Raw genomic sequence first — 26,960 nt, forward strand, 5'->3', positions numbered from 1 at the left:
ACATATTTATGTTCATTATAAATCTCCAAGTCTCTGTTGGTATAGTCCCATTTGCTGACTCTAGTTGCCCTATGGCATATTTTTTTCAAAGACTTGTCCAATGAATCCATGTCTTCTAACAATTTTTGTATATAATTGTTCACATTCATCCACACTGAGAACTTCATCAACCAACTATGAGACATTCAATATTTGATCTTTCATATTATCTTATTTCAGAAAGTAATTTAAACTCAATTAAATTCTCAATTATTATCTGAATTCCACCCTTGCTTTTCTGCCAGCCATTTTTGTGCCAGCAAGTATGAACTGCTTTGTCAATAGATGCCACACTTCTTCACTGGGTGCTACATAATGCTCTTAGCACCTTTTAAGCTAGTTTTCAGTGCAATATGAGTACACTTTAGAAACAAGTGTTTAACCCCTCATTTCTAACATAAAAACACATTTGTTCTAGAAGGAAGACCTAGATAGCCTCTTACTACTATTGCTCTTCCTAAGATAGTTTTCCTTCATCAAACGTTTGCTTTTTTTTGTGATTTTTTTTTCTATAATCTAGGTAACTGCTTTACTAGAAATGCTACCATGCTCCCACCATACTGTTTGATAGACATAACATACATTTACAATGACTGATTCTTTATTCACCACTAGTGCCTAGCATTTTAACAACATATATATATATATATGTTGTTACTGATGAGTGAATGTGTGCTGTTAGTGTAAGGCAGCCTTATTCTAGCTGGAGAGAGGGCTAGGTGGTTAAGGGTGGGTACTGTCCTCCCAGATGACACAGATTTGTTCCCCAGCACTCTTATCAGGCAGCTTACACCTGCCTGTAACTCCATTTCCAAGGAATCCTACCCATTGATTCTTCACAAGCACCCGCATGTGTGTATAAAGACACCCACAGAAACACATAATTGAAAATAAAATAGACTATAAAAATAATTTAAAAAGTCATATTCAAAGTAGGCTGGAGTCACAAGCCCAGGTTCTTGTCCTCTGTGCTGTATCATCTTCCCTAAGTAGTCTGAAGTAATACTTAGTCCAAGTGGTCTTTTATGCATCTTTCACCCTGCCTAGTTTGGCACAAAATGGCTGTCCTCCTCGGTGAGTTCCTTCCTGGGGTTACATTGAATGATAAAACTTGTCCTTGTCTTTAAAGAATAAAACTTCTCAGAGAGTTACAGGAGTAGTCTTTGTCTCTGTTCCATTAGTTTCTTTAACCCTCATATACTTTCTGATGGTTTGTCACACACTCTTCATTTCTTGCTGCGATCTTGAGTTTCACAACAGCAAGAATACGAGTGCCCATATTTTCTATGTCAGGGTTCTACAGTGTTCCATGATGTTCAAGATGCTGCACTACAAACTGGAGTGGTTTAGAAGAAAAGGCTCAGACAGGGGAAGAGAGTATAACATTTCTGATGGTTCAGAATATGTGGAAATAATTATGTGCCAATTATTAGCATATTCAGACTAAAATTATATTCATTTTTATCTCTAATGGGCATATCCTTTTAATACAGTACCTTTATAACTTCAAAATGGAACATGGCAAATACAGTCTTTCATAGTTGGCAGCTTAGAGTTAGTAAAAGGCAGAGTTGAGAAGTATGCTGGCAATTTGATTTCAACTTAACTTGCTATTACAAAGAAATCTCACTGCTAGTTAATATCAGACTAGGAAGCCAAAGACACAAGAGATTAGAACAAGGCTACCTGTTATTGAAAATAGACATGAGGATTTTTCCTTTGGAAAAAAAGCATATCTGTGCAGCAAATACATGCATACTTTGTTAGTTTCTTGAACACAATTATAAGATTCTTTTTCTAGCATAAACAATGGTCATGAATGCTCAAGGAAGACAGTAGTGTCATTTTAAATTTTTGAAGAGATTTTTTTTACTTAAAAGGAGATAGAAAAATAAATATTATTCAACAGTTTTCATTACTGTAACACAATCTGGTTCTTTTATATTTGTAGCAGGTAATTCCATTAGTTTATACAGCTAATGCTAAATAGTGCATAGCTAGTTGCAGTCCCTGTTTTAGGCATGAAGACTATAACGACAAGAAAAGATAAAAAGTCTTTTTACTCCATAGCTCATATTTAAAAATCACTGAAGGAAGAAATAAAAGTATAAAAACTATTTTATACAAGGCCATGTTATGAAAAGCAAACTGGATATTGTGTAATTAGGAGAAGAACAAGGTTGCATCTGCAAATGCTCTGGTTATATGATGACATCTGTAAAAACTGTTTGGGAGTTGAGAAAGACTGTTCTGGAATTGGCAGTCTGGTTCACGGACCCACTCTTCTGCCTGTCAGCCAAGCCACTGATACAGAATCCTCTTTCCTGTTGCTCAGCTCCTCTGCTTCAACTGTGTTACCAAGAGCCAACCTCAAAACACTAACAGAACCTAGTGGGAAAATCTTGCCATGCAACATTTGTTAGCTGTTTACAAAACCTTTTAAACTTCCTTGCATCCTAGATACTTTGAGTATTTTTATTTTTAATTAATTATCATTTACAATTATCAAGTGATAACATGATTACTGATTTATAGTAGAGGTTTATGTTTACTGAATTGTTATCTAATTGAGTTAATGAACTATGCAGAAAATGTGATGTCTGTTTTTACTGTGGGGGTAAGAGGAATTGAATCCTGCCCACCCAAGAATATGAGCTCCTGAGTCCTGAACCCTGGAAACAGGAATTCATCAGAGGAGAGCCTCTACAGATGGACTCAAGTTAAGGACTCAGAGAAGATGTTATCCTGGACTGTCTGAGTGAACCCTAATTCTAATCACAGGAGAACTGAGGACATGGAGAGCCGATACACAGAGAGGAGGCGTCTTTGTGAATACAGAGGCAGACATAGCTACAAGCCAGGGACCATTGAAAGCCACCCAAAGCTCGAGAGGCAAGAGATGAGAATTTCTTCTAGAATCTTTCTCAGTTCATCCCCATTGCTTTTAACTTCATGACTCTGAAACTATGGGAAAACACGTTCATTTTGTTTAAGCCATAAACTTGTAATTAATTGCAGCAGATAAGAGAAGGCATGACTTCAGGAAAAGACTGGGAAATTAATCTTCCAATGACCCCTAGAGTGAATGTGCAAACCGCTGAGGTTCCAAAGAAGCCCAGTTCTCAAGCTAGCAATGGATACCTAACTTTCATTACCCCACTGTTCTAGGTGAAAATCCCATAGTGTGGAGACATCCAGGGAGATGGCAGCTGGGAAAATCCCTCTTCACTCAGCCCTCTAATCTCACCAGGATGAAACTGTCCAACCAGCATCATTTCAGGCCCTGGCCTGAGTCCTATTTGGAAAAGATTGAGTTACACTACTGTCACTTCTCAGTCCATTGTCAGGTCTTGTCCTGCACATGGTCATTTTACAGTATTTATTATTTCTCATAGGAAAAGAAGTGTCAGCTCTTAAGAAGGTGGGAAAAGCCAAATGGTGGCTTAGTAGGGTGTGTGTGTGTGTGTGTGTGTGTGTGTGTGTGTGTGTGTGTGCATGCGTGTGTGTGTGTGCATGTACATGTATGTGCCTGTGTGTTATATGTAACAATAATAAACAAGGAAGTCATGAATTTGAAAGGACGTGAGGGGGAATGGAGCAAGAGCTGGGGGGGTAGAAGGTGGGGAATGATGGAAACCCCACCTTCATATATGAACTTATTAAAGAGACTTTTAAATTAAAAAGTAAAAATTTGAAGTAAAGTCTGTGTCAGAAGAAAAAGAAAAGTGGGAGGGAGGGGGGATGAAAGTCTGGGGGAGGACGCTGTTGCTTTGAAAATTTATGTCTCTTTATAAAACAAAGAGGGAAAAGTGTCACTGCTGTAAAATATTAGGGGGAAAACTCTGAGACCCTACAGTAAAATAACCCAATAAGCCATCATCAGTGGACCAGAAAATTGGCGGTAAAATAGCCCTACTTAAGCCTTATTTTAATTACACCCTGTCTGCATTTAAAATTCTAGTGGAAAGGACCTAGAGTTAACCTTGAAAGACACTAATAACGAAATCTAGCACCAAAACAGCTGAAGACATGGACTGCAATGATCCCAAGGGTTTGTTTACAACTAAGTAAACATATTTTTATGTTTCTTCCCTGCCATGCCATTCATTTTCATATTCCACCTGCAAGCTGAAGAGAAAACACAGCAGGAGTTAGGGATTACCCTGTGGCTGGGTAAGAGGACTGCTTTAACAGCCAGCTTCTTTCCCAGAAAACCATTCAGCTTGTGACACAACACCACCTTGAAACTATGTTACTATTTTGTCTATTTGACAATGGAATTCCAAATGAATATACTATGTGTGGGGAGGGGGAGTCCTCAGAAGCAGTAATCCTCTTTGACTATATGGGTGGCTATTATTCTGTAGTTTCTTTTTGTCTCCGGAATTCCTAGTTGTCAAGAATATCACATTTTTAAAGGGTATTAAAACTGAACCTGGTATGTCCAAAACAGTTAATTCACAGAGTTAAAAATAAAGTAAGTGGACTTTGCAACTGGACACACAGAGCTATGCCTACACTTGGGAATGGAGAACCTCCCTGGTATACCAACTTAAACACATGCAAAAATATGATGCCCGAGCATCAGTATATAAAGAAATTAAGTATAGACACAGACTTCTTTTTTACTTAATCCTTTTTTGGCAAAAACAAAAACAAAACTCTCTTACACTTCTCACTCATGGGAATGTTGAGAATACCCGAGACTGAAGGTTGAAGTTCAACAGTCAAATATTTTACATCTCAGAAGTCCTATTCATCTCATAGATGCTCTTACAGGAGCATGATATGATATGTGAGTTCCTGCCCCAAGCTATTCAAATGTTATTGATTTCTTTCTCCATGTTAACCAGGTGCTGGCTACTGTAATAAAGACGTGTCACTTCCAAATACTCATTCCCACCAGGCACCACATGTGTAATCAGAAGCAGTGTGGCCATCTAATTAAACCTACTTCATTTAGCTGTCATTAACATTAACATTCCAATCTCCCCACTTCCAAACATGCTGAATAGAAAGCCTTCCCTGTCATGGTTCCAATGGCTGCTGCTTTTGTTTGCAGGGCTGTGTATGAAACATGGGGCCTTGCACACACGAGGCAAGCTCTCTAGGACTGCACTGCATTCCCAGTACCGTTGGCTGTTGTGTCAACACCCATTCCTTCCCTACATAAGTATTGTAATATAAAAGCTGAGCCTCCACCCATCCGTTTTTTGAGGTGGGACAATGTTTATGAGCTAAAATGTAAAGAGTAAGGAAAGCTTGTCTATGCTACCATTCCTGCTCTGAACAATTTGATTAGGGAAATACACACAGACTCTTTTTATATGTAAATGAGCTGAAAAACATAAATAAATAAACAATGTGAGTAGCATGCAATTCATTAATTACGATAAGGTGTTAGATTTGGAGCTGTCCAGGTGTCTGCTTTCAAACTTCTGGCCAGGAAAGTTCTTTGATCAGCAGCCAGCTCTGCCAAGACCACAGTTCTGAGGAACGCCTGCCCACATGAGAAGGAAAGGAAACAGGCGGTGATGGAGCGGAGGGGTGGGTGATGGGTCCACAGCACGGAATTTTATCTCAAGTGCAGTAAGAGGCTTTTGACAGGTTTTCACCCTGGATTAGAAGATTTGTATTTTTCAAAGAAAACAGTATTGAATTTGGAGCAGGCAAAATCTACAAGAGTCATGAGAATAGAAACAAGGGCTTCCAAAAGATCTGCAGTTTCTAAGCACAGGAAGGGAGGAATTGGTTGCAGCATGCTTAGAGGGGAGATAGCAGATGATGGTGTTAGCTACGAGGCTTGGAGAGAGAAGACATGGGGGTAATGCCCAGAACTGTGAGAGACATAGAACATAGGTGATCTCACCAACTGTGATGAGGGAGCGGTGGGGGAGGGGCATGGGGGAAAGAAAAGGGCTAAAGACTTATTTGAAATGCCTTCTCTACATGCAGGGAAATCACAAATATGTATGTATATATGTGCCAAAGAAAGATTCAGGCTGCAAAACTTGGTGTGGAAGTTCATCAAACCAGACGTTAATGTAAAGCAATGCCCATAACTGAGATAAACCAAGGGGGTGAGGGAGACATGAAGCTACAAACGGGATGCTGGGAGGATGCTTCCAGCTAGAGAGCGGTCCCTAGACAAGGTTGGAGGGATGAGAGGAATGGAGGGGAAGCCATGGAACCATGAAATGCAAAGCAAGAAATCACTGTGAAAACAGTCACCCAGGTCAAGTGGGGGCATAATCAGATCGCTAGTAGTGGGTTTGGGAGAAGGAAGCCACGGATCAGCTTAACAAGAAGAGTCCCATTGCGATGGCAGAGAAGTAATCCACTCCCAGGGGCTGCCACACAAATCCATGGAAATAAGCCAGCAGAGACAGTTACTCTAGATGATTTTCAAAGTTTAGATGTAAAGGGAATCATATCAATGAGCAGGTCGCTAAAGGATGCCGGGGCCAAAGCACTTCTGTGTCCTTTTGTTTTTATTTGATGCTGAAAATATTGTTGCCATACCAGAAACCAGGAGAATAAGGCAGGATGACTGTGGACTCAGTGCCGGCCTGGGCTACATGGCAACCCTCTGCTTCAAAAACAAATCTACTAAGTTCTATATAATAGCAATAGAATCTTTGTTAGATGGTCGTCCAACCTGTAAACATGTTGTATTCCGCCATTAAGTTAGGATTCAAAATGTCTTTTATAAAACAATTAAAATTAAAATTAGTGTATTGTGTACATATATATGTATATTTATAAATTTTTACTTATATATACACAATATATGTTGATATGCTATATACTTTGTATATTTTGATGCTTTGTGACAATATTTTAAAATGTGGTATTGGACAGCTAACTGCTAGCATATGTAAATGTATATTGATTTTCATATACAACATTTTTTAAGCTCAATAATTTGTAAAGTATTTTAGGAATATGTATTGAACATAATGGGTGCAATGAGTATTCCTTTCAATTCTTAAACAGTTATCTCATTTTACCTCTTGTGTACTGACACCGAATCATTGATAAAACAGTGAATTGATCACAAGTATTCTCAAATCCATGCTAAAGAAAATTGTTTTAATGCCCATTAATTATGAAATATCATTACTATCTCCATTGTCCCTCTACTCATATGAGGTTGTTATTTTAGCTTCATGAGATATGCATTGTTTTACTAGATGACCTCTTTGGTATCTCAGAAATTATCATGTTTTTAGTTAAAACTGCTATCCCAGTAATGATTAATTCCTAAATCTTTACTATTTCATTCTCTGTCTGTGTGTACTGACAGACTTTATTTCCCAGGTGCTTTTGTATCTAGGAGAGGAGTTGTGATCAAAACAATGCTGGGAAAGTTCTGTGCTTCCAAACTCAGTGGTGAAACTAATTATTTTATGTTAGACATATATGTGTTAGTGTGTCTGCACATAAAGTGTGTGTGCACATGTGTCTATGTATGCGCATGTGCATGTATGTGCCCTTTATTCTCTAGAAATATTCCTAACCACAGATTTAGAGGTGCATGGAGATTATTATAAACTCATGAAATTTCTGAATGTCCAGCTACATACAACATCATACTGAATACTACTGGAATTCTTGAATGGTGACAAATCACTAATACCGCTAAAGGAATTTGAGCCCTAGAATGTTGTGGTGTACAAAGACCTCAAGGACAGAGTAGTCTCAATCCTGCATGGCTGGCAGTCAGGAAGGTACAAGGGAAGTAGAAAGCCCAGATAAAAGGTTATTGAATGGGATGAATAAAGTCATTTAATCTTTCGGTGAGCTTCATTATCTGTGAAATGAGGATATTATAATGCAGTGCATACTTAACTAACACAGGGGATGGTTTGGAGATTAAACTAAATACAGCTTTTGGAATTCGTAAATTGTAAAACACTATGGAGAAGATTATTCTGTTCTTTCAGGGTCCCATCAAAACTCATTCTGACCAATGATAATAGATAGTGAAAACTTAAATTGGGTTTCTTAGGTGAATGAGCCCTTTTTTGTCAGAAGTATTCAAAATGACCTGCAAAGCTCCTGGAGGGTGTTAGGAAGAAAACTCCAGCAGTAGGTCATTTCTAGCCTCCAGTCTCATAACTTAAAACCAGAGTGATATCAGCAGTTGGGAAAGCAAGGGAACCCATGCTTGTTAGAGAGCTTTTAGAGGCTAAAGAGTGGGTGTGGGACTGTGAATAGCTGGCTTAAATCTAACTTCTTACTAGCTAGGTGACTTTGTAAAAGTTATTACAAATGTTTTCAATACTGTTGTCTTATTAATAAGATTGACTGAAGAGAAGAATGAATAGAAGGAAGGAAAGAAGGAATGAAGGAAGGTAGACAGGAAAGAATCCTTCCACAGAGATTTATTTGAGGTTTAAATAAAACAATGTGTGTGCAGTATTTAGCATGACACTTGATACATGCTTAGGGATTTGCAAACAGCAGTCATTATAACATTTTCTTCTACTCATAGGCTGGTATTCATCAGGTCCAGATCACAGTTTTAGCAGCCCACAAACATTATGCATTATTACAATGTTCATTCCTAGTCTAATGTTACATCCATATTAGGTATTGAATAACAAAGACATGAACTATTCCTCAAGGTTGTCATCATAAAGAGCAAGTGAGGTGTAAGCATGGCACTGTTTGATGTCTGCCAATTTCCAGAATTATCACACAGGGAATTTCCCATAGCAAGTCAGGAAATGAAAGCCAGTGAGCATATGACCCATTCAGAGGTCTGAATAGCCCTTTCCTCAGCTCTCCCAGATTGTTACACACCCACTAACCACAGGGATAATGAAGAGGTTGGATATGGCCTTTCTGTTCTACAAAGGAAATACAGAACTAACAAGAACTTGCAGCCTAAAGCAGATGCCCTGTGAGTAGTTATGCTGGCCTCCCTTCTATTATAGGTAGAGGCCACAGTGCCCAGTGAGCTGATCTTGGGTGGGGCACTAAGCTAAAATCAAGAACATTCTTTCTCTTTTCAAGGAAAGATCTACATGGAACACTAAATGGAACACTAAAAGGACTTTTATTAAAAATGGACTTCCATTTTTAATAAAAAATAAAAACTCATAGGGAACATCTATTTGTTGTTGCCTATGTGTTCATCCAGCATTCTCTGGAGAGCCCAAATCTGAATCTACTGTCAAGTTGAATTTCATGATCATCATAACCATGGAAGTGTTAATGAAAAATATTATTTGAAAGTTTTTCCAGACATAGTGAAACTGAGGAATGAAATATATAATAGTCCTTAGCCTCTCAAAAAAACTCAGAACATGATACAAGCAAAAGACCATCTCTGTTTGGGAATCCTATTTACTCAGATACAGTGTTGAAAAATTATTGTACAGGAGTAAAGTGATGACATTAAAGAAGAAAGAAATTAAAACACTATTTATTTAGATGACATATTTAAGAAACACATTGTTTTGAATGGCATGGATTTCATTGAATATATTTCATATCCACTGAAAATCCATTCTCCTATATTGTTAAACTATATTAATAATTGTTCATCACAGAAAATACTGACTTAAAAATGGGCTCTGTATAAAGTTCTTTATGGTGCAAGGTCATTTTAGTATAAGAGGCATTGCTGACTAGAAGTTTTCCCTGTGTCTTCAACAATTATTACTTAGTAAAATAAAACAACCTTTTTGGTTAAACTATCTCTAAATGACTAAGTAGATGCATTCTGGCTGCCCTGGCATCCAACAGAAAGGAGAATGCCTGAGAGGATTTCTATTGGCATACCCCATAACCTGATAGTAAGAGAGGACTGTGAAGTTGCTGAGTCCCCCAGACTCCAAGGCATGCCAGTAGGAAGGAATTTGTGATTGTTGAGGAAACTCAACCTTAGACCCTCTCCTTATATTACTGCTACACAGCTTGCTTTTGACATCTAGGAGGATAGACAGACACTTTCTCAAACTATCTCACCTTCCTCTCTCCTTTAAATTTAATACAAGTATATTGTATATACTTGGATGTTAGGCATATTATCCACTCCCCCATCCCCCACTCTTTCTTTTTCTCTGTTCCCCTTCCCATTATAGTACAATGTCTTGCACTAATCACAAGTTTTAAAGTATTTTAAAGTAGTTGAAGATAAAGAACTGAATTTCATACTCTCCAGCTCTTCACCCTCAACCCTTAGAGTTCATGGAACACAGCCTTGTAAACAACAATGGCAGAACATTCTGTTCTGTCTGAAATCCATTTGGCAAAAGTTACACTGGGTTTGTTTCACTTTATTATCCACCAGGCCTTTGCATTCTGTTAGTGTTCTAATGGCCTCCATTTCAAATCCAGCCTATAAAAATAACTTTGTCATAGTCATCTATACATTTTAGCTTACAAATAAGGAATTCAAGGTGGACAATTTTTAACCCTGTCTTGGGAACCTATTTTAAACCTGAACTTGCAAAGGCAATGGGTTTGTTGATATATAGGTTGACAGCTACAATAGAGGGAAAAAGATAAAGTACAGTGCTAAAATGGCTATGTAAAAAGACATGATTTTACCAATAATCATTACCAAATAACCCCACTACCCTTCAACAAGTCAGTGGATGAATAAAGTATATTACAACCACACCAACACTTCTCATCAATCCAAAGGAACGTGCCAATCACTGGTTACAGTGCATTTAATGGGAGAAGCTACATATTGCATACTGAATACAAACACCACTCTGGAAAAGACAAAACTAAGGGGAGGGAAAACATAACAATGATGACAGAAACTACAAAAATAGGAGGAGTTGACAGGAAGGTGGCAGGGGCCATTTGGAGGAAGAAGTTGAATGGTGGTAATTATATAGCTATACATAAATTATACCTCAATAAACCAGACTTTGAAAAATGCAGTGTTGTTGACCCTCTGGCAGCAGTGGGATGCCTTGTATCCTGTTCATGCTACTGTGTGAGCATACTAGAAAATGCAATGTTGTTGACCCTCTGGTAGCACAGGGAAGCCTTTCTCTTCAGGATACTTTTCCAGCATGCTAGCCATAAATGAGATGTTTACCTGCTTATTGATCATGGAACTTTAGTCCACATAGTTCTAAGAAGGACCAGGTTTCTCTCTGGGTAAGGATACCAATCCTATTCATAAGTTCTTTGACCTCTTCATCAAATCACCTTCCAACAGCCCTATTTACCAATAGTTAGGAATTCAGCAAATAAATTCGTGGGTGATACAGTCCTATGGCAGAAGAGTGCCCACTGATGGCAGCCCTGTGAAAGTAAAATAATCCTCCATTTTTCCCTATTGGATGATCCTCCTCCAACCTCACTGCCTAGCCAGAGCACTCAGAATCCTCTGCACAGAACACTCCAGCCATGCTTGGTCTACTCTATGCCTTAAACGCATTTTGCATGTTTCTCACAATGATGATACCTAAGGTGTGATTTGATCTTTATTTCCACCTAGAATATAGGCTCAAAGATGGAGACTATGAAATTATACACTTTTGTAAACATGTCTGTAATATTTATCAAATGCATACAGAAAAAATATGCCATATTTCACATGTCAGGAACTCAAGAGTATGTGTGTAATGAATAGTTGAATAAATTAATTAAAAATGTGAATGGATTTTCTTATGTAACCATGGCACTGGTAACCAGGCAAGTTTTATTTAATTATGTTTCTTTCATTGCCTTGGTTGAGTTTGTCATTAGCCCAATGGAAGGTCAAGGTTCTTCCTTCTCAGATTCCCTTTTGTCAACAATGACCCAGAGATCTCAGCCTAATCTTAGTCGGATTTAGTTTCCTATTTGCTATGTTTTCTTTTAATAGTGTTATTTGGTGTTTTGTTGACTAGTTTCTTAAGTTCTTTGTGTATTTTGGAGAACAGCCCTCTGTCAGATGTAGGATTGGTGAAGAACTTTTCCCAGTCTCTGGGCTGCTGTTTGGTCTTGTTAACTGTTCTTTACCTTATAGAAAGAAGCTTCTCAGTTTGAGGAGGTCCCATTTATTAATTCTCAATCTCAGTGTCTGTGCTACTGGAATTATGTTCAGGAAGCAGTCTCCTGTACCAATTTGTTTCTCTTCCAAGAGGTTCAATGTGGCTGAATTTATGTTGAGATCTTTGATCCATTTGGACTTGAGTTTTGTGCATGGCTGCATGGCGACAGACATGGATCTATCTGCAGTCTTCTACATACCATCATCCAGTTGTGCCAGCACCATTTGTTGAAGATGCTTTCCTCCTCCTATTATATACTTTTAGCTGGTTTGTCAAAAATCAGGTGTCTGTAGGTGTGTGGGTTAATGTCAGGATTTTTTATTCAATTCCATTGGTCTACTTGTCTATTTTTGTGCCAATACCAGGCTGTTTTCAGAACTATAGCTCTGTAGTGAGTGGAGCTTAAAGTTGGGGTAGTGATGCCTCCTGAAGTTCTTTTATTGTACAGGGTTATTTTGGCTATCCTAGGTCTTTTGTTTTTCCATATAAAGTTGATTATTATCCTTTCAAGGTCAATGAAGAATTGTGCTGGGATTTTAATGGGGATTGCATTGAATCTGTAGATTGATTTTGGCAAGATTGCCATTTTTACTGTGTTTATCCTACCTATCCAAGAGCATGGGAGAGATTTTTTAAAGCCATTTAACTTCCTCTTTTACGAAACCAAAATTTACTTCCCCCTTCTAGTTCCTGCACTCCATTTCCTCTGTGTAGTCACGAGAAGCTTTACTTGCATACAGGTGTGTTATTTACCACACACGTGCATTCAAATCAGAAGGGGAGAATAAAGACAAGCACAGATCACATGTTGAGTGGGTGCAGCAGAGGTGCAATAACTCATCAGGGTGAAATGTGTTCAGAGGCCTGGGCAGCTTGGACAGGTTGCTTTAGACAGGATCAAATGCTATGTTGTGTTCTCAGATGAGCAGCAAGTGCACGGTGATCACACTGCACATGGCTTGGCTGCTCAGCATTCAAAGAAGTATTTTATTAAATCCATTTGCCACGTGTTTTCATTCAGGCAAATCCTCCATTTTCTACAAATACATACAGTACACATATGTCAGTCTATGGATCTCCTCATCAGTCAGCCTTTAGTTTGTGCTAATTGAGAGTTTACTGGTTTCTTGAACATCTGTCAGGACCACCCAAGCAATTCCTAGTCCTAATGAGCAAATTGCAATCAGCTGACCAGAGAAGCTCTGAGCTAAAAGGACAGATTTCACTTTCCTGACAGCTGTTCCAAATTCCTGCTTTGTTAATATTTATTTTACAGTGAGATTCACCCATGCAAAAAGATGCAGCTTTTTGAAAAGTACAATAAAACTGTCCAATCAAAATACATTTTTATTGGCTTTTAGACAATGACTGTAACTGGTGGATGATGAAGTCATAAAAATAGGAAGTGTGGTCTGGTGTGGCCAGAAGCAGGAACTAAAGACCTGGTGAGGCTGAGCTTACAGGACGAGGCTATCTTTTTCCTATGATACTCACCTTTAAGAGTCATCTAATTATAGCAACAGACCAATAAGAAACCCCAGAATGCTGACTTTATTCTTTGCAGACAAATAATTCTTCCTATTCAAAATATGCTTAATAAGTTCTGGGGGGCCTTCAAGGAATAAATATTGTGAAGCACGTATCTTCACATGACCATAAAACTTTAGAAAAATAAAAAAAAATACTTTATTTAGATTTTTGCCTGTTGAAAGAAATATCACAGAAGGAAAAATACCCATGCAGGTGCATAAAAACAATTAGAATTGACATTTGTCTTTTCAACAATGGTAGTGTATAAAAATTAGCATACACACCACCTCTATTTCATATCAAATTCAGTTATTTAAGTGGGATCTTTGTAAATTCCCACTTCTAACTTGAACTTCTATCCTTAAGCTGTGTCTGTTGCACACTTATCCCATCTCCAGTAGAGCATCTACTGACAAACAAGGTTAACCTTTCTTTAGCAACCCTCTCATCACCACTCCTATATCCACTCTGGATGGTAACTTCATCCTCTGGGAACCCAGCCAAAATTCTTGACATTCTTCCTTCCTTTCTTCCTTCCTTTCTTTCTTTCTTTTTTTTTTTTTCTTTTTCTTTTTTTTTACATTTTTTGCCATATTAAACAAAATGAACTTTAATTATATAATTTACCCCTCCTTCTAACCTTGGCTATGTTTCTCCACCCTTGGTACCTCCCAAATTTGTGGCCTCCTTTTTAAAGTATTGTATATGCACATGTATTCACATATGCATAAATACATACAAACTGTTCATTCAGTGTTGCTTATTTGTGAATGATCTCAGAGTTGACATGACTAATTTTTTTCCTCTTTCAGTTGGTCTTTGGATCCTGGGGTCAGGTGGTAGGGCCTCATGAGATTTTCCTCTTCTAGGTTAGCATGTCTATTGGTATTGTCACTGTCCTGATCTTGTTAGGCAGTCATATTGATAAAGGTCATGGGTAAACTTTCTCACTTCGAGGAGGCACAATCTTGCAGTAAATTTCCAGTCCTCCAGATCTTATTTTGTGATGATCTTTGGTCTTGGGTGTGGAGGTTGTGTTGTACATGTAGCAGCTGAGGCTGAAACTCTATGGTCACATGTCCTCGGGGTTTTGGCCATCTATGGCTTTCTGTCTCTGTTACAGGAGGATTTTCTGATGAAGTGTGAAAGCTACTTTACCCCCAGACCCAGTGCATGACCACCACTTTGGCTATCCCTGTCTTCAAAGTAGACTCAGAGCTAGTAGTTTCCTACTGTTTCTATTGAGTGGCCACTCTAGGCAACTAGAAGTCATTACTGGGTCTGGGCTCAAAAATCTCAATTCACTCAATACATCAGAACATTCCCTAACTGTTTCAGTTGTCAACAGACAGGTATACTTACCTCATTAGCTTTGGTTTTGAATTTTTGTCATTAGATAATAATATTAAATGTTGTATAGAAGTCATGTATTACTCTGGGTAATTTGGATATATTTGTGAACAGAATAAAGCTCCCTATCCTTGGATCTTACATTGAATGGGAGACAGTCAGTAAAACAAATAGCAAAAGAGTATTAAGTAGTATCAGAGAATATGGCTATGATTATTAAGATGGGAAAAGAGAGTCCAGCAAAAAAGATCAGGTTAGAAAGGGGTTGGAGTGTCAGGTCACACTACTAAACAGGGGAGTCAGGATGTCAATTTTTTTTTGAAAGGTAGGATTTTCAATAGATAATTCCTTTTGCAGGTCTAGCCAAAGGATTAATAAGAAAGTTATCAGAATGAAGTGATGTTTCTGGCCCCAATCTTTGATTTAAATATCTCATCTCAAGGGTCAAAGTATTATGTTGGAAAAGGGGAAAGGAAGGAATGTAATAGGAAAGGGATTCAATTAAGAAATCACCTCTTGCTATGGAGTATTTGTGTTCCACCCAAGTTCATACGTTGACATCTAACAATCACTGCAAAGCGTTCAGAGACATGATCCTTATAAGGCTGTGATATAGGGCCTTAATGAGGTTTTAAGGAATACAAGGACTTCCCATGTTTCTCTGCCGTGTGGTAGCACGGTACAAAGGTGGCCCTCTGTGAGCCAGGATATAGAACCCTCACTATATTTGACATGCTGGCTCTCTTGTGCCAGTCTTGCCCTCTCAGAACTGTGAGAAATGAATCTATGCAGCTGAGCCTTCCAGTCTAATATAGTTTGTTAAGGTCAAAGATGTAGTCTTGAACTCACTCCACTATCAAGTTTTTAAACACTACCTAATTGTTGACATTTGACAGATTCAGGGCTGATATTCCATTTGATCTCCCAACTGTTTCTCTTGCATCTTTAAGTAGCTAATATGAGAAAGTCAGCTAACCATCTGTGGTCTTGCTGGTGTGTTTAATAATTAATCCCACAGAATTTTCTAAATTGTCCTTGTTAAAAATGAGACCTACATAGTTACCTATATTATGTAGAGCTACTGCCACGATAGCCTCCTAGTTTGTCTCCCAGTCGCCTGTCTCATTTCCACAAGTGGTTAGTCACAGCAACCTGTCTAGTTGTTTATGATCTACCAGATCATCTTATGACTTAAAAATGAAGCTCTTCTGGAAAGAATAAAAGTTCAAAACTGATAACAATATTGAAACAGTTGTATACATGACTAATTCACCTTCATCATCAATTGTCCCAGTGGAGGAAACTCTCACAAAGATTTAGTGGGTGACTTGCAGTAGCTACTACTGGCTAGCACGTCTTCCCACGTCTCTCTACACAGCTACCCTTCCCTTAAACACACACTTTTTGTTCCACCTTGCTTTATAAATAACATTATGTCCTTTAAAAAAGAAAGTATGTTAAACACAAACTCAGAGCTCCTATGATTTTCTTGCAGCTGTCTCATAAAAGCTCACAGTATTTTAATCTGGGTAACTTCCCAGGATCTACCATCACCTTGGTCGAGGCAGCCCATCACCTCTCCTTCACCTTGCCCAAGGATGTTCACCCCCTGTGCTTTATGCTTTATGTTTAACCTTGAATGCACCTCACACAGTCCTTTTTACAACACTGCACACAGTTTTAAAGTTCACTTTCTCAGCTGTCTACTATTCCTTTTCTCCCCAGCTCAATCCATTTGATGAAGGATCCAGATTGATTTTCAGTTCTTTACATTTGTTAGCCTACCTTGTAGAAAAGATTTTTACATTTATACATTTTACTGTGTATCAGAGCTGTGCCAATTGCTTCAACCATATCATATACTGCTTTCTACCTCCAGACAGTCAAGCTCCTAGAGTATGAAATCAGGATTTAATTATTCTCTGTGACATCATTAGGATGGAACCCAATGCTAAGGACAACTGGTTCCCTCTACACAAGACAATTTAAATAAATGCTTGCTGATAGAAGAACATTATAATTGATAAAATGAGTTAGGAGATGGTATACTGGCCCTCCATTGTATCCCATTAATACTCTGAATTCACTCTTCCAGGAAAACACTCCACTCACTAACAACATTCTTCATGTCTTTATCTGCCACACAAGCCTTCTCCAGCTCCTTCACAGACGTGTCCCCTCTTCCCACCTTTTCTGAAATAGTGTCCTTCCATGTGAGTCAGAAAGGACTCTGGCAACTTATTCTTCACAGCTGCAAGTGCTGTTCCAACTTAAGCCATGGGATTATCCACTAGACATTCCTTATTCACCGGGGATAAAATCCAGCAAGCTGATGAAAAAATTAGTTTGGGAAACAAAATGCATATATGTGTGATGACAGTGAGCCATTCTGAGGAAACCAAGTTGCCATTTAGTGTAAGGCTTAAAGAATCACAGAAGGGACTTCCACACATAACACAAAATCACTAAACAGAAGAGTGGAGATGATGGAAACAAATCACGAATCTGAAATAAATCAGCAATGTGATCCCATTGGCTGCCTTGTGCGTAGAACTGCATGCATTCCAAACATGTGCCCTTAGGTTTTCTTTGTCTGTCTGTTTTCCAGTTCTGATAGAAGAGACATGTTTCCTTCCTGTTGATTCCTGGTCTGTATCTGACTTCCTGAATAGAATCTAGGAAAGGTGATCTTTGAGCAGGAAAAAACTAAATACATACATATTTACTTTATGAAATAAAATGTTAAAAGTTAACTGTTCCTGTGAGACCCATATCTACCAACCATCCTCTATACCCAGAACATTGGAAATACTTAATTTTCTTTCCTCTGTGTGAGACCAAATGCAGATGAACAGGAGCAGACCCACCCATCTGCTTTAGCCATTTGTAGCTTTGTTGGTTTACTTTCTGAGAGAATATGAACTAGAGGTGTACTAAACCAATATCCTTCTTTTTGAATTTCAGTGTCTTTGAGAGTCAGGAGTGTTAGGAAATAAAGCCCAATGAACATTTCTCAACATTGCACAGCTTATTATACCAATTCATTTGCTCTCTTTCAACTCCAGCAGATTCACAAGAAGTTAGACTTACTCTAATGAATATTAACTAATAGTAGTTAAATTGAAAAGATTCATCTTTTCACCAAAGAACTTAGATTTATTTTAACTTCAGAGTTTTAACATACTAGTTTCAATATGTCATGGTCAGTGACAATGAAAATATAAAGCCTACACTAAGACTCACAATTGCTATAGTAATGTCATTTTTATGTCAAAATGAAAGATTGCAAGTTTATAAAGCTGGATCTCACACAAAGCTTTATTTTCTTTTTGTCAAATTAGATATGTTTAGGAATTCTGATAATGCTAAATTAAGTTTCAGGTTTTAACTTCTTTCAAGGGGGCAAGTGTGGGAAGAAAAAGTAAAACTATATAGATAGCTTATTATAGACAAACATTCTGGGTGATGAGAAACCCTACATTATGAATAAATCTTGCAAGGAGATGAGAAGCCATCTTCTCATAGACATCCCCACATTATAGATAAATTCTTAGGTGGTAAACTGTCAATCATCAGCATTGAGTACTCTTTGCCATATTCTTTCTTTTATTTCTTTTTATAAGGAATATTTTATCTTGTCAAAAGTGCTGTAAAGTTGGAACTACTGAGCACGAGCCAACTTCTCGATTCTTCCAAACTTAGGCAGCTCAAGTTCCTCCAGGAAGATTCAGTGTAACCATTACTCATGTTATTTTGCATAATGCATCTGAAAACTCAGACTTTTCAGAATCATGACATTCTAAACCTGATGCATATGAAGTCTTTGGCATCTCTCCTAGACAAGCTGGGCATTCTGGTAGGATGAGTGTGATTTCCAGATGCCTTTGGACAGCTCAGAGCAGTTGTTATCTCCTACTGACCAGCCAGGCCTGGCTCCAACTCTCCCAACAGGAAGTAAACCCCAGAAGGGGGGCAGAGTTGAATGTCACGTGGGTTAGCAAAGGCTTTTTGTGAACTTATATCATGTTTAATTGTATCAAAGGCTGCTCATTATGTGGTTTAGGTCAGTGGCGCTTCTTGAAGGAAAAAGCAAGGAAAAAAGGTTCTGGCATTTGGACAAAACCAGAAATCTCTCCTTGTCTGAGACCTTAAATTAGACTTGAGTCATAGAATTGCAAAGTTGTTCATGCTGGAGTCAGCTGGGCTGGATTGGCGCCTTAATACACAATATGCATGTTCTTATTTAATCTCACTGTCTCACTGGATTCAAAATGGGAAAATATTCTCAGAAAGCAAGATTTGGTAAGAATGAAAATGCTGTCTTAATGTCAAGTCTTGAAACGCCACACAGAGTCTTTCTAAATATTTGAAAGTTGACTGCTGAAGTCCTATAATATTTCTTATATTAAAGTTCTGTGAATTAGCCTAAAACACACCCTTGGGTACCAAATGCCTTCTACACAAGGTGTGAGCCCAGATTCTTTCCCACTGTATTTGTCAGTTTCTATTCAGCAGATTATCAGGGTAATGTAACGGGAGGCTCACCCCCGAGAGTTTTCATTCTTGTTGGAGATGGCTTTGGAAAACATGTAAACTTTAAAATTTTGACTTTTATTTCCAGTCCTGTGTCCTGTGTCCATTACAATAAGAAAGAGTAGAGATGGCCCCTGCCTGTGGGCTGGTATTCAGAACAGTTTAACAGTTCAATACTTCTTTTACTTCTAACGTTTATTCCCCATGAGAACCTGTGCTTGTCACTCTGCCCCTCTGACTCTCATGTTTGCTCTGAAACACACAAACACAAAATCCATTTCTCAAACTCCTGCACTTTTGGATGAAGAAGCCACAAGCCTCCAAGTTTGTGAACTCACAGTCTAGTCTGGTGGCATCAGCATTTGGAATTTTGATGGGTGGAACTTCCTGGCACAGTTTTGCTCTTGTTATAATTGGTATTTACTTGGTTTTTATGTAGTGGATGGATGAGGCCAGGCTTTGGAAAATCCTTCCCACTGCCTTCCACCTTCAGATATGTTAGATGAGTTTTCATTTTCAATGAGAATAGCCAGGGATACAAAGAAAAGGTTCAGGATGTCAGGCTTCCTTGCTGTTTAAACACGGGCTAGACTGCCACCTGCTACTACCAGGCCAGTGAGAGTCCCAGTATTAGAGGACACTGACTGGAGGTATAGTCCCTGAGTTTCCCTTTTTCAGGATCACCACACGCCTGTTTCAGCCCAGAAAGTAATGCTTCTTCTTCCTCTACTTCTCCTAACCTCCTTCTCCTCCTCTTCTCCTTTCTCTACTTCTCCTCTCCTATCCTCCTTCTTCTCCTCCTCTTCTTCTACTTCTCCTCTTTCTTGATTCTTCCTTTACACTACTGGTGAATTTGAATCTAGAACCTTTGAATAAGCTAACTGAATTACCATGAACTAAATCTCTATCTCTCTATTTTTGTTTTGAGACAAGGTCTTACTATGTTGCCCCAGTTAGTCTTAAATTTGATCTATAACCCAGGCAGGAGCTGGACCTGAGGTTTTCCTGTCTTAAGTAGCTGGGATTACAGGCCCGCCCCAGCCAGACCAAACTCTTTTCTTCTCATGAAAGAAAGAACTTGGGAAAAATTGCAAATTAGAGGCAAAGTTCCAAAACTTTAGACTAAATATATGCTGGGTAGTCAAGCTGAGCTGAAGCAATATATGTCCTGTTTGCAATCCTGCTTCTACTTTCAATTAAATTTTAAAAGAACATCATTTGAAATGTATAGGTAAGGAAACTTGATGGGAAGAAGCAGGAGGTGGGTACTGTTGAGCCTCCCAGCTTGGTCTGTCAATAAGCAAATGGTCATCTTTCTCACCTATCTCTGTATGGTGCAGTATGTAGCAGTGTTGGCTGGCTAAAAGTCAAGGGAGTCTGATGTATGCATATCTAGGACAGAAATTAATAGACTACAGACCAGAGCCAGGGATTTTGTCTTAACAGAGATACTAGGTGAGTTTTTGTAGGAACGATTTCCATTCCAGTACATTCCATGGGCTATATGCTAATGCCAATAACTCCCTAGAATAGAATGCTCAGTATGGAGATCAGGAAGCATAGAAACTATTTAAGAACAACTAAAATTGTGAAAATCCCATTTAGATTGTCAACGGGGACAGAATTTGAAATACAGATCAATACAAACTGAATATAAACAGAGCTATGTTTGATTTGGCCTCAATTATGGGCCAAGAGAAGAATGGAACTGTGGTAGTCTGAAAGAAAATGGACCCCAAAGGGAGTAGCACTATTAGGAGGTGTGGTTTTGTTGGAGGGGGTATGGTCTTGCTGATAGAAGTGTGTCACTGTGGGGGAAGGCCTTGAGGTCCCATATATACTCAAGACACACTGAGATAGCCTGCTTGCTGTTGCCTTCTGATTAAGATCTAATCAACACCATGTCTGCCTGCACACTACCAACCTCCCCACCATGATTATAATGGACTGAAACTCTGAAACTGAATCCTATATAAGAGTTTCCATGGGCATGGAGTCTCTTCACAGCAATAGAAACCCTACCTAAGACAGGGACTATTATAGTTCTTTTCAGCTCTGTCCATGGAGACTAGAGGTATGGGCAAGTCTAGGCTTCCTGGCATGAGGTGTCCTATTCCAGGTGTTTCCAACTGGATGCTTCTGTCTTTCATTTTATTTCTTTTCATGGTTTTATTATTACATTATGTTCCAGAAGTCAATTTCCATGCAAGTATATCACATATGTATTAATTATATTCTATCTCTCTCATACCCTCCTACACCCCTTCCTAAGCCTTTCCCCTATTCATCTTTTTTGTTCACCTAAACAGTTTCTCTTCTACTTGGACTTAGTATACCTATATAAAATCTAGGATCTACAAACAAAGGAAAAATATTCATCATTGCAATACTGACTTAATTGGTTTAATGTGATCTTTACTGTTAATTTACTTAAGGATATCATCAAATAATACTTTATGGCTATCAAAATTTGCATTATGAATATACCTTACATTATATTTGTACTTTTTTTCTGTTGATGAACACCCAGGCTGATTCTATAACTTCACTATTGTGAAAAGGAAGTGGTACAATGGACATTTAAAGTCCTTTTTCAAAGTGCTGTGAATCAAATGAATTTTGTCCCTGAATACAGGATATCTGCTGACAGTATTGCACTTTCATGGATTTTTAAGGTATAAATAAGTCATTTAAAACAATCTACTGAAACAGAGCTCACTACATTAGTACAAAATACCGACATATCATTGTCCCCTGATTATGCTTTTGGTATTAGATGATAAGTGCACGGTTGATTTAAACACACTACATGTATCCCTTTTATAGGCTCACCATTGAAAGAAGCAAAAACATCAAAGATATTTTTCAACTGAAATGTTATCAGAGGGTTTCTAACAGTTCTTGATTTAAAATATACTTCCCCAGCAACCGCAGTGGCAGCAGGAATGATGGCAACCTGAATGGCCTGGAAGGTCCAAGGATGTCTGAAAACATATCCTGAATGTGAAATAGGCTCATTATGACTATTGTTCCCTGGATGTCACTCCTAGGGACAGCTTGAGGGCTAGGCTGTGAGCCTAAGGAGGTTGGGTACAAACTTGAAGCCCTTCCACCTTCAGGATGTGCATACAAACTGTGGATTCTTTGCCAAGGTCAAGACTCCCAGATAAATCTCTGTATATAAACATGTTAAGAGATAAATAGAAGGCTAAAAAGTCACTAAGTTCTCACAGGGAGGATACATAGAGAGGACAGAACAGAAGAAAAGTCGTGAAAACATATGCCTGTCACTAATGACTTTTTCTTAATCAAAGCACCTTGGCTCTTTGGCTACATGGGCTATTGGGAGCAAGCTGCACGGTGTGCGGGGTGCGAAAGGGTTCCTCCCAGCCCAGCCTCAGCGGTTTCCCATCCTTCATGCTGCCACTCTGCCTGCCCCACTGGTACTTGTGTTTTTTAATGGCACTGGGACAAGAAATTCGGAATCCTTCTCTTAGCATGCTAGCATAGTGCGCCTAAACCACCACTGCTTTTGACAGAAGGGGATCCACTCAGAGAATGAGACCACGCTGTTCTACCAGTCTAGGAAGACATTAGCAAGATGAATAGTAACAGTCTGACCCCTCTGCACTGCTCTGATCTTCTCAAAATCTTTCTCCTCTACTTCTTTTTATTTTTAGGTTTGTTTATTAATTCTCCAAGAATACAGAGTATTTTGATCATATTCACCTCCCCTCCTCCAACTCCTCCTAGACCCACCTCCATTTTCCTGCCCATCCAACTTCATGTCCTTTTCTGAAATTTAAGCTCATCAATTTCAGTTTATGCTGCCCAAATACTCTTGGAGGGTTGACGCCAACCCTTGAGCATGGCCAACACCAGTGGTCAAACTCTTGATAAAAACGAACTCTTCCTCTCCCATCAGTAACCAACTGCCAATAACTTCTCAGCTAGAGGGTGGGACTTACTGTGACCACTTGACTCCTTCACGCTGAGATATCTGTCTGAATTGGATTTGCATGGGCCTTATACAACCATTGAGTGTTCATGTATGAAAACACCCTGCTCTGTTCAGAAAGCACTGTTCCTTATAGTCAGTCATCCTTTTACTCTGGTCCTTATGCTCTTACTGATTCTTGTTCTGTGATGACCTTTGAACATTGCACGGAGGAGTATAATTATACAGATGTCTGATTTTGGGCTGAACACTCCACAGGCTCTTATTCTCTGCATATTCAGCAGTTGTGGGTCTCGTGAGTTTCTGCCTACCTCAGGAAGTGTCTCTAATAAGAGCTGAGAGATACATGAATCTATTGGTATGGCGATAAAACATTAGGAGTTGGTTTTGTATTGTGTTCATTTAGCAGAATAATGACATTAGGTTCTCCCTAGAGCTTATAACCTATTTAGGTACAGACTCTTGGCACCATTAATGGTGCCAGATAAGGGTTACCTCTTGTGGAGCGAGTCTTATATCCAATCAGAAAGTGGTTGGTTACTCTCATAACATTTGTGACACTTACTGAAATGGTAGGCACATTTTACCAGTCTTGTTGTTACTGTATTTTACTGAGGTTCTGCACTGTACTTCACAGGGCCATCTTCTAACAGCATGATAGCAGCTTCCAGGGCAAAGAAAACTAGTCAATGGAGATGAAGCTTCAAGGTCAGTACCTCAATTTCTCCCTATTGTAGGACTGGGGCATGTGGTGCCTTCAACAATAAGGTCTCACCATCAAGTTCTGGAAAGTAACCAAGAGCAATAGCAAGGGCAATATCCTATAATATTTGGGATATTTAGGGCCCCAATGGCCAACCACTGCAAAGGAGTTATCAGGACATTTTATTTTCTAGCCTGTGGTATCTGGTAGGAACATTGTCATCCAATTCTAGGATGATTCCGTTAAATCCTGGTCTAGGTTATGTGCTGTGCATTAGCAAATCTCCAAGAGTCACAGTGGGACCTGATACCCAGCTATGACCACACTGGGAAGGCTTTCCTCTGAGTCCAGTGCACTTTTTGTTTCTGTCTTCTCTTTTCTCCCTTACTTCACTTCCAGTTGCCCTCAGCTTATTCAATTCTCCTGAGCTTAGTCCCAAATTCCATGTCCCAAGACACCGTTGAGCGGCAGATATAAATATAATTCTGGGGAGCTGGCTGAACAGTCAGAGGCAAATTCTAGTGAAAAGATCAGAGTTGCCCCATTTAGAGAATTTTTGCAAAATTATCTCACAGAGTTCTTGGAACATGAACAGCAGCAAGGCAAAATGTCAGCATTAATTTGATGCGGCTTTTTGTTAAATGCAGACTGGTTCATTAAAGCCCTAAACAGGTGGCAGGTTTGGCAGCCCAGTGTGTGTGCTGTGGACAGATTTATTATGCTTCTCATTTTAAAATATTTATGCAGAAACAGACTCAGTGAGATAAATTATCTTGTTCACAAGAGCATTTTGCTCCAGGCTGCCATGATAACTGCCATATCAATCAAATTATGCAATGAAACCTTACCATCAATTTTATAATCATCATCAATTATAGTTCAGGAGAACTCTTTTCATTACTTCTCAATTTTAAATTTAGTGTCTTGCAGGTATCTTTTACCCACATACAGAAAACAATGCCACAAAATAGAGAAAGTATGCAGGATGCCACAATAGTTATGGAGGTTCAGAGTAGGAATCAGATGTGCGTTTAGAAGCAAGCAACATGAACAGCATTGACTTTAAACTCCTGCATCAAGACTTCCAGTGGAAAAGAGTGTGTGAGTATCCAAGGGTGTCTGAATATGGAAAGGGCTTTGCTCTGTCAAATGAGGTGAACTATGACCCAACCAGAGCACAACAAACCAGCAAGTGAAACCAAATACACACTTTAGTCACCATTGAATCCTCGTGTTGTTTCTCTGAGCCCACAAGGTCAAGTCATCGTATTTTCATAGAGTGTAACTTTCCCCTGGTGGGGGTTTGTCCCAGGAACTTTTGAAGAGTCCTGGAAATCTTTTACTATGAGGATATAGGCATGGTTACCAACAATCCATCTTATCAGAAAACTTGCTGGGACCTGGGAGATTACACATGCAATAATTACCACTAGTAATTTTGACCTGATAATGCCACTTCTCCCAAGTGTGGAGTGTGTGGAGAACCTTTATACTTTCCTAAAGAAAACATGCAGAGAGTTCTAGCAAGGGCAGGAGCCTGCCTCTAGCTTCTTGTTTGGACTCCTGCCTGACTTCCATTAGGAAAATGCTGGTTATCTCCACTGTTGCATCAGCTAAGTAGCTCAGGGATTGAAATGTGAGTCTTGTTCTGTACAGCTGGCTCTCACATAGCCCTTTGGTTTCAATTGCAAAACTTCCTCTTGTGCTGTGATATCCCAAGCTCCTCTTTCCTTCCTGATGTAGTTGTTAACTACATCAGTTGCCTTTCTCCAAAATTTTGCTCAGGAATAAATTCAACGAAGATCTCACTCTGATTACAAACTGTTACAACCCCACTGACACCTGTGAATACATATCTAAATATACAGTTCTTTGTGGCTATTTTTATCCTCATGTACACAAGGAACTCTAGAACAATAAGTTAACAAAAATTCCATCCTGGGAAGAGCCTACAGCTAAATTCAAGGTGATTCTAAGAGTCATGGAATATGAGTAATCAGGTCCAAGATTAGTGTTAATCTCAGGCATACACTGCTCGGCATGCCAATGCTATGAAGACTGTGCTGTTCTTATGTAATAGTGAGATGCTACTAGCACAATGATACTGCATGGCAAGGCTGAGGTGCTATCTAGCTCACTGCCTTTCACTGGTAGTCATCTAGCAGAGGAGTAAATTAGACCTGGAGTTTGAAAGACTGAGTTGCTTCTAAGTGTGGTTGTTTCTCCAATTGTGAGCCCTGTAGCTATGAATCACCCATGGTCTTAGAAATGTTTCAGCTTCTACATCAATAAAGTAACTACTGAGGTAGCAATTACCGAGGAATCAATTCTGGGATGATTGATATTTGTCTTAGGCCATTTTCTGCTGCTATAATGGACTAGATAATTTATAACAAAAGAGTTTCCATTTAGTTCACAATTCCAGAGATACAAGACCACAGTGCCAACATCTACTCAACTCTAGATAGGAACTCCAATAAATGACCTCACATGGAGAGAGTGAATAGGAGGGAGAGTGAGGGGACATGGCAGCCTGCTTTAGTGTAAGCCAGTCTCCCAGCTCTGAGAAACCTGACCCTCCTCAAGATTTAGGTATTAATCCCTTTGATTTCTAGGATACCATGACTTAATAATGTCTTAAAAGTCAACAGCTCCCAACACTGTTCCACTGGGAACCTGGATATTCAAATCATATTCAACCCACAGCAATGCAAATGCATGCATCTATAGAAAAACAAAAGTGACCTGAGATCCTTGTTGAATGGCCTGGAGTGGCACCTCAGTGCCTAAAGGAATCTGCCATGTCAACAAGATAACATGTGTTTCAACTGAGTAC

General features: G+C 39.0%; 1 protein-coding gene across 1 annotated transcript in view; it reads right to left on the reverse strand.

Annotated features, from left to right (window-relative positions):
• The window catches only part of Arhgap24 (Rho GTPase activating protein 24), a 370,730-nt gene that overhangs the window by 197,235 nt on the left and 146,535 nt on the right, over positions 1–26,960 (reverse strand). The window lies entirely within an intron of this gene.

This window comes from Phodopus roborovskii, unplaced genomic scaffold (assembly GCF_943737965.1).
Source record: "Phodopus roborovskii unplaced genomic scaffold, PHOROB, whole genome shotgun sequence".
Classification (NCBI taxonomy): domain Eukaryota; kingdom Metazoa; phylum Chordata; class Mammalia; order Rodentia; family Cricetidae; genus Phodopus; species Phodopus roborovskii.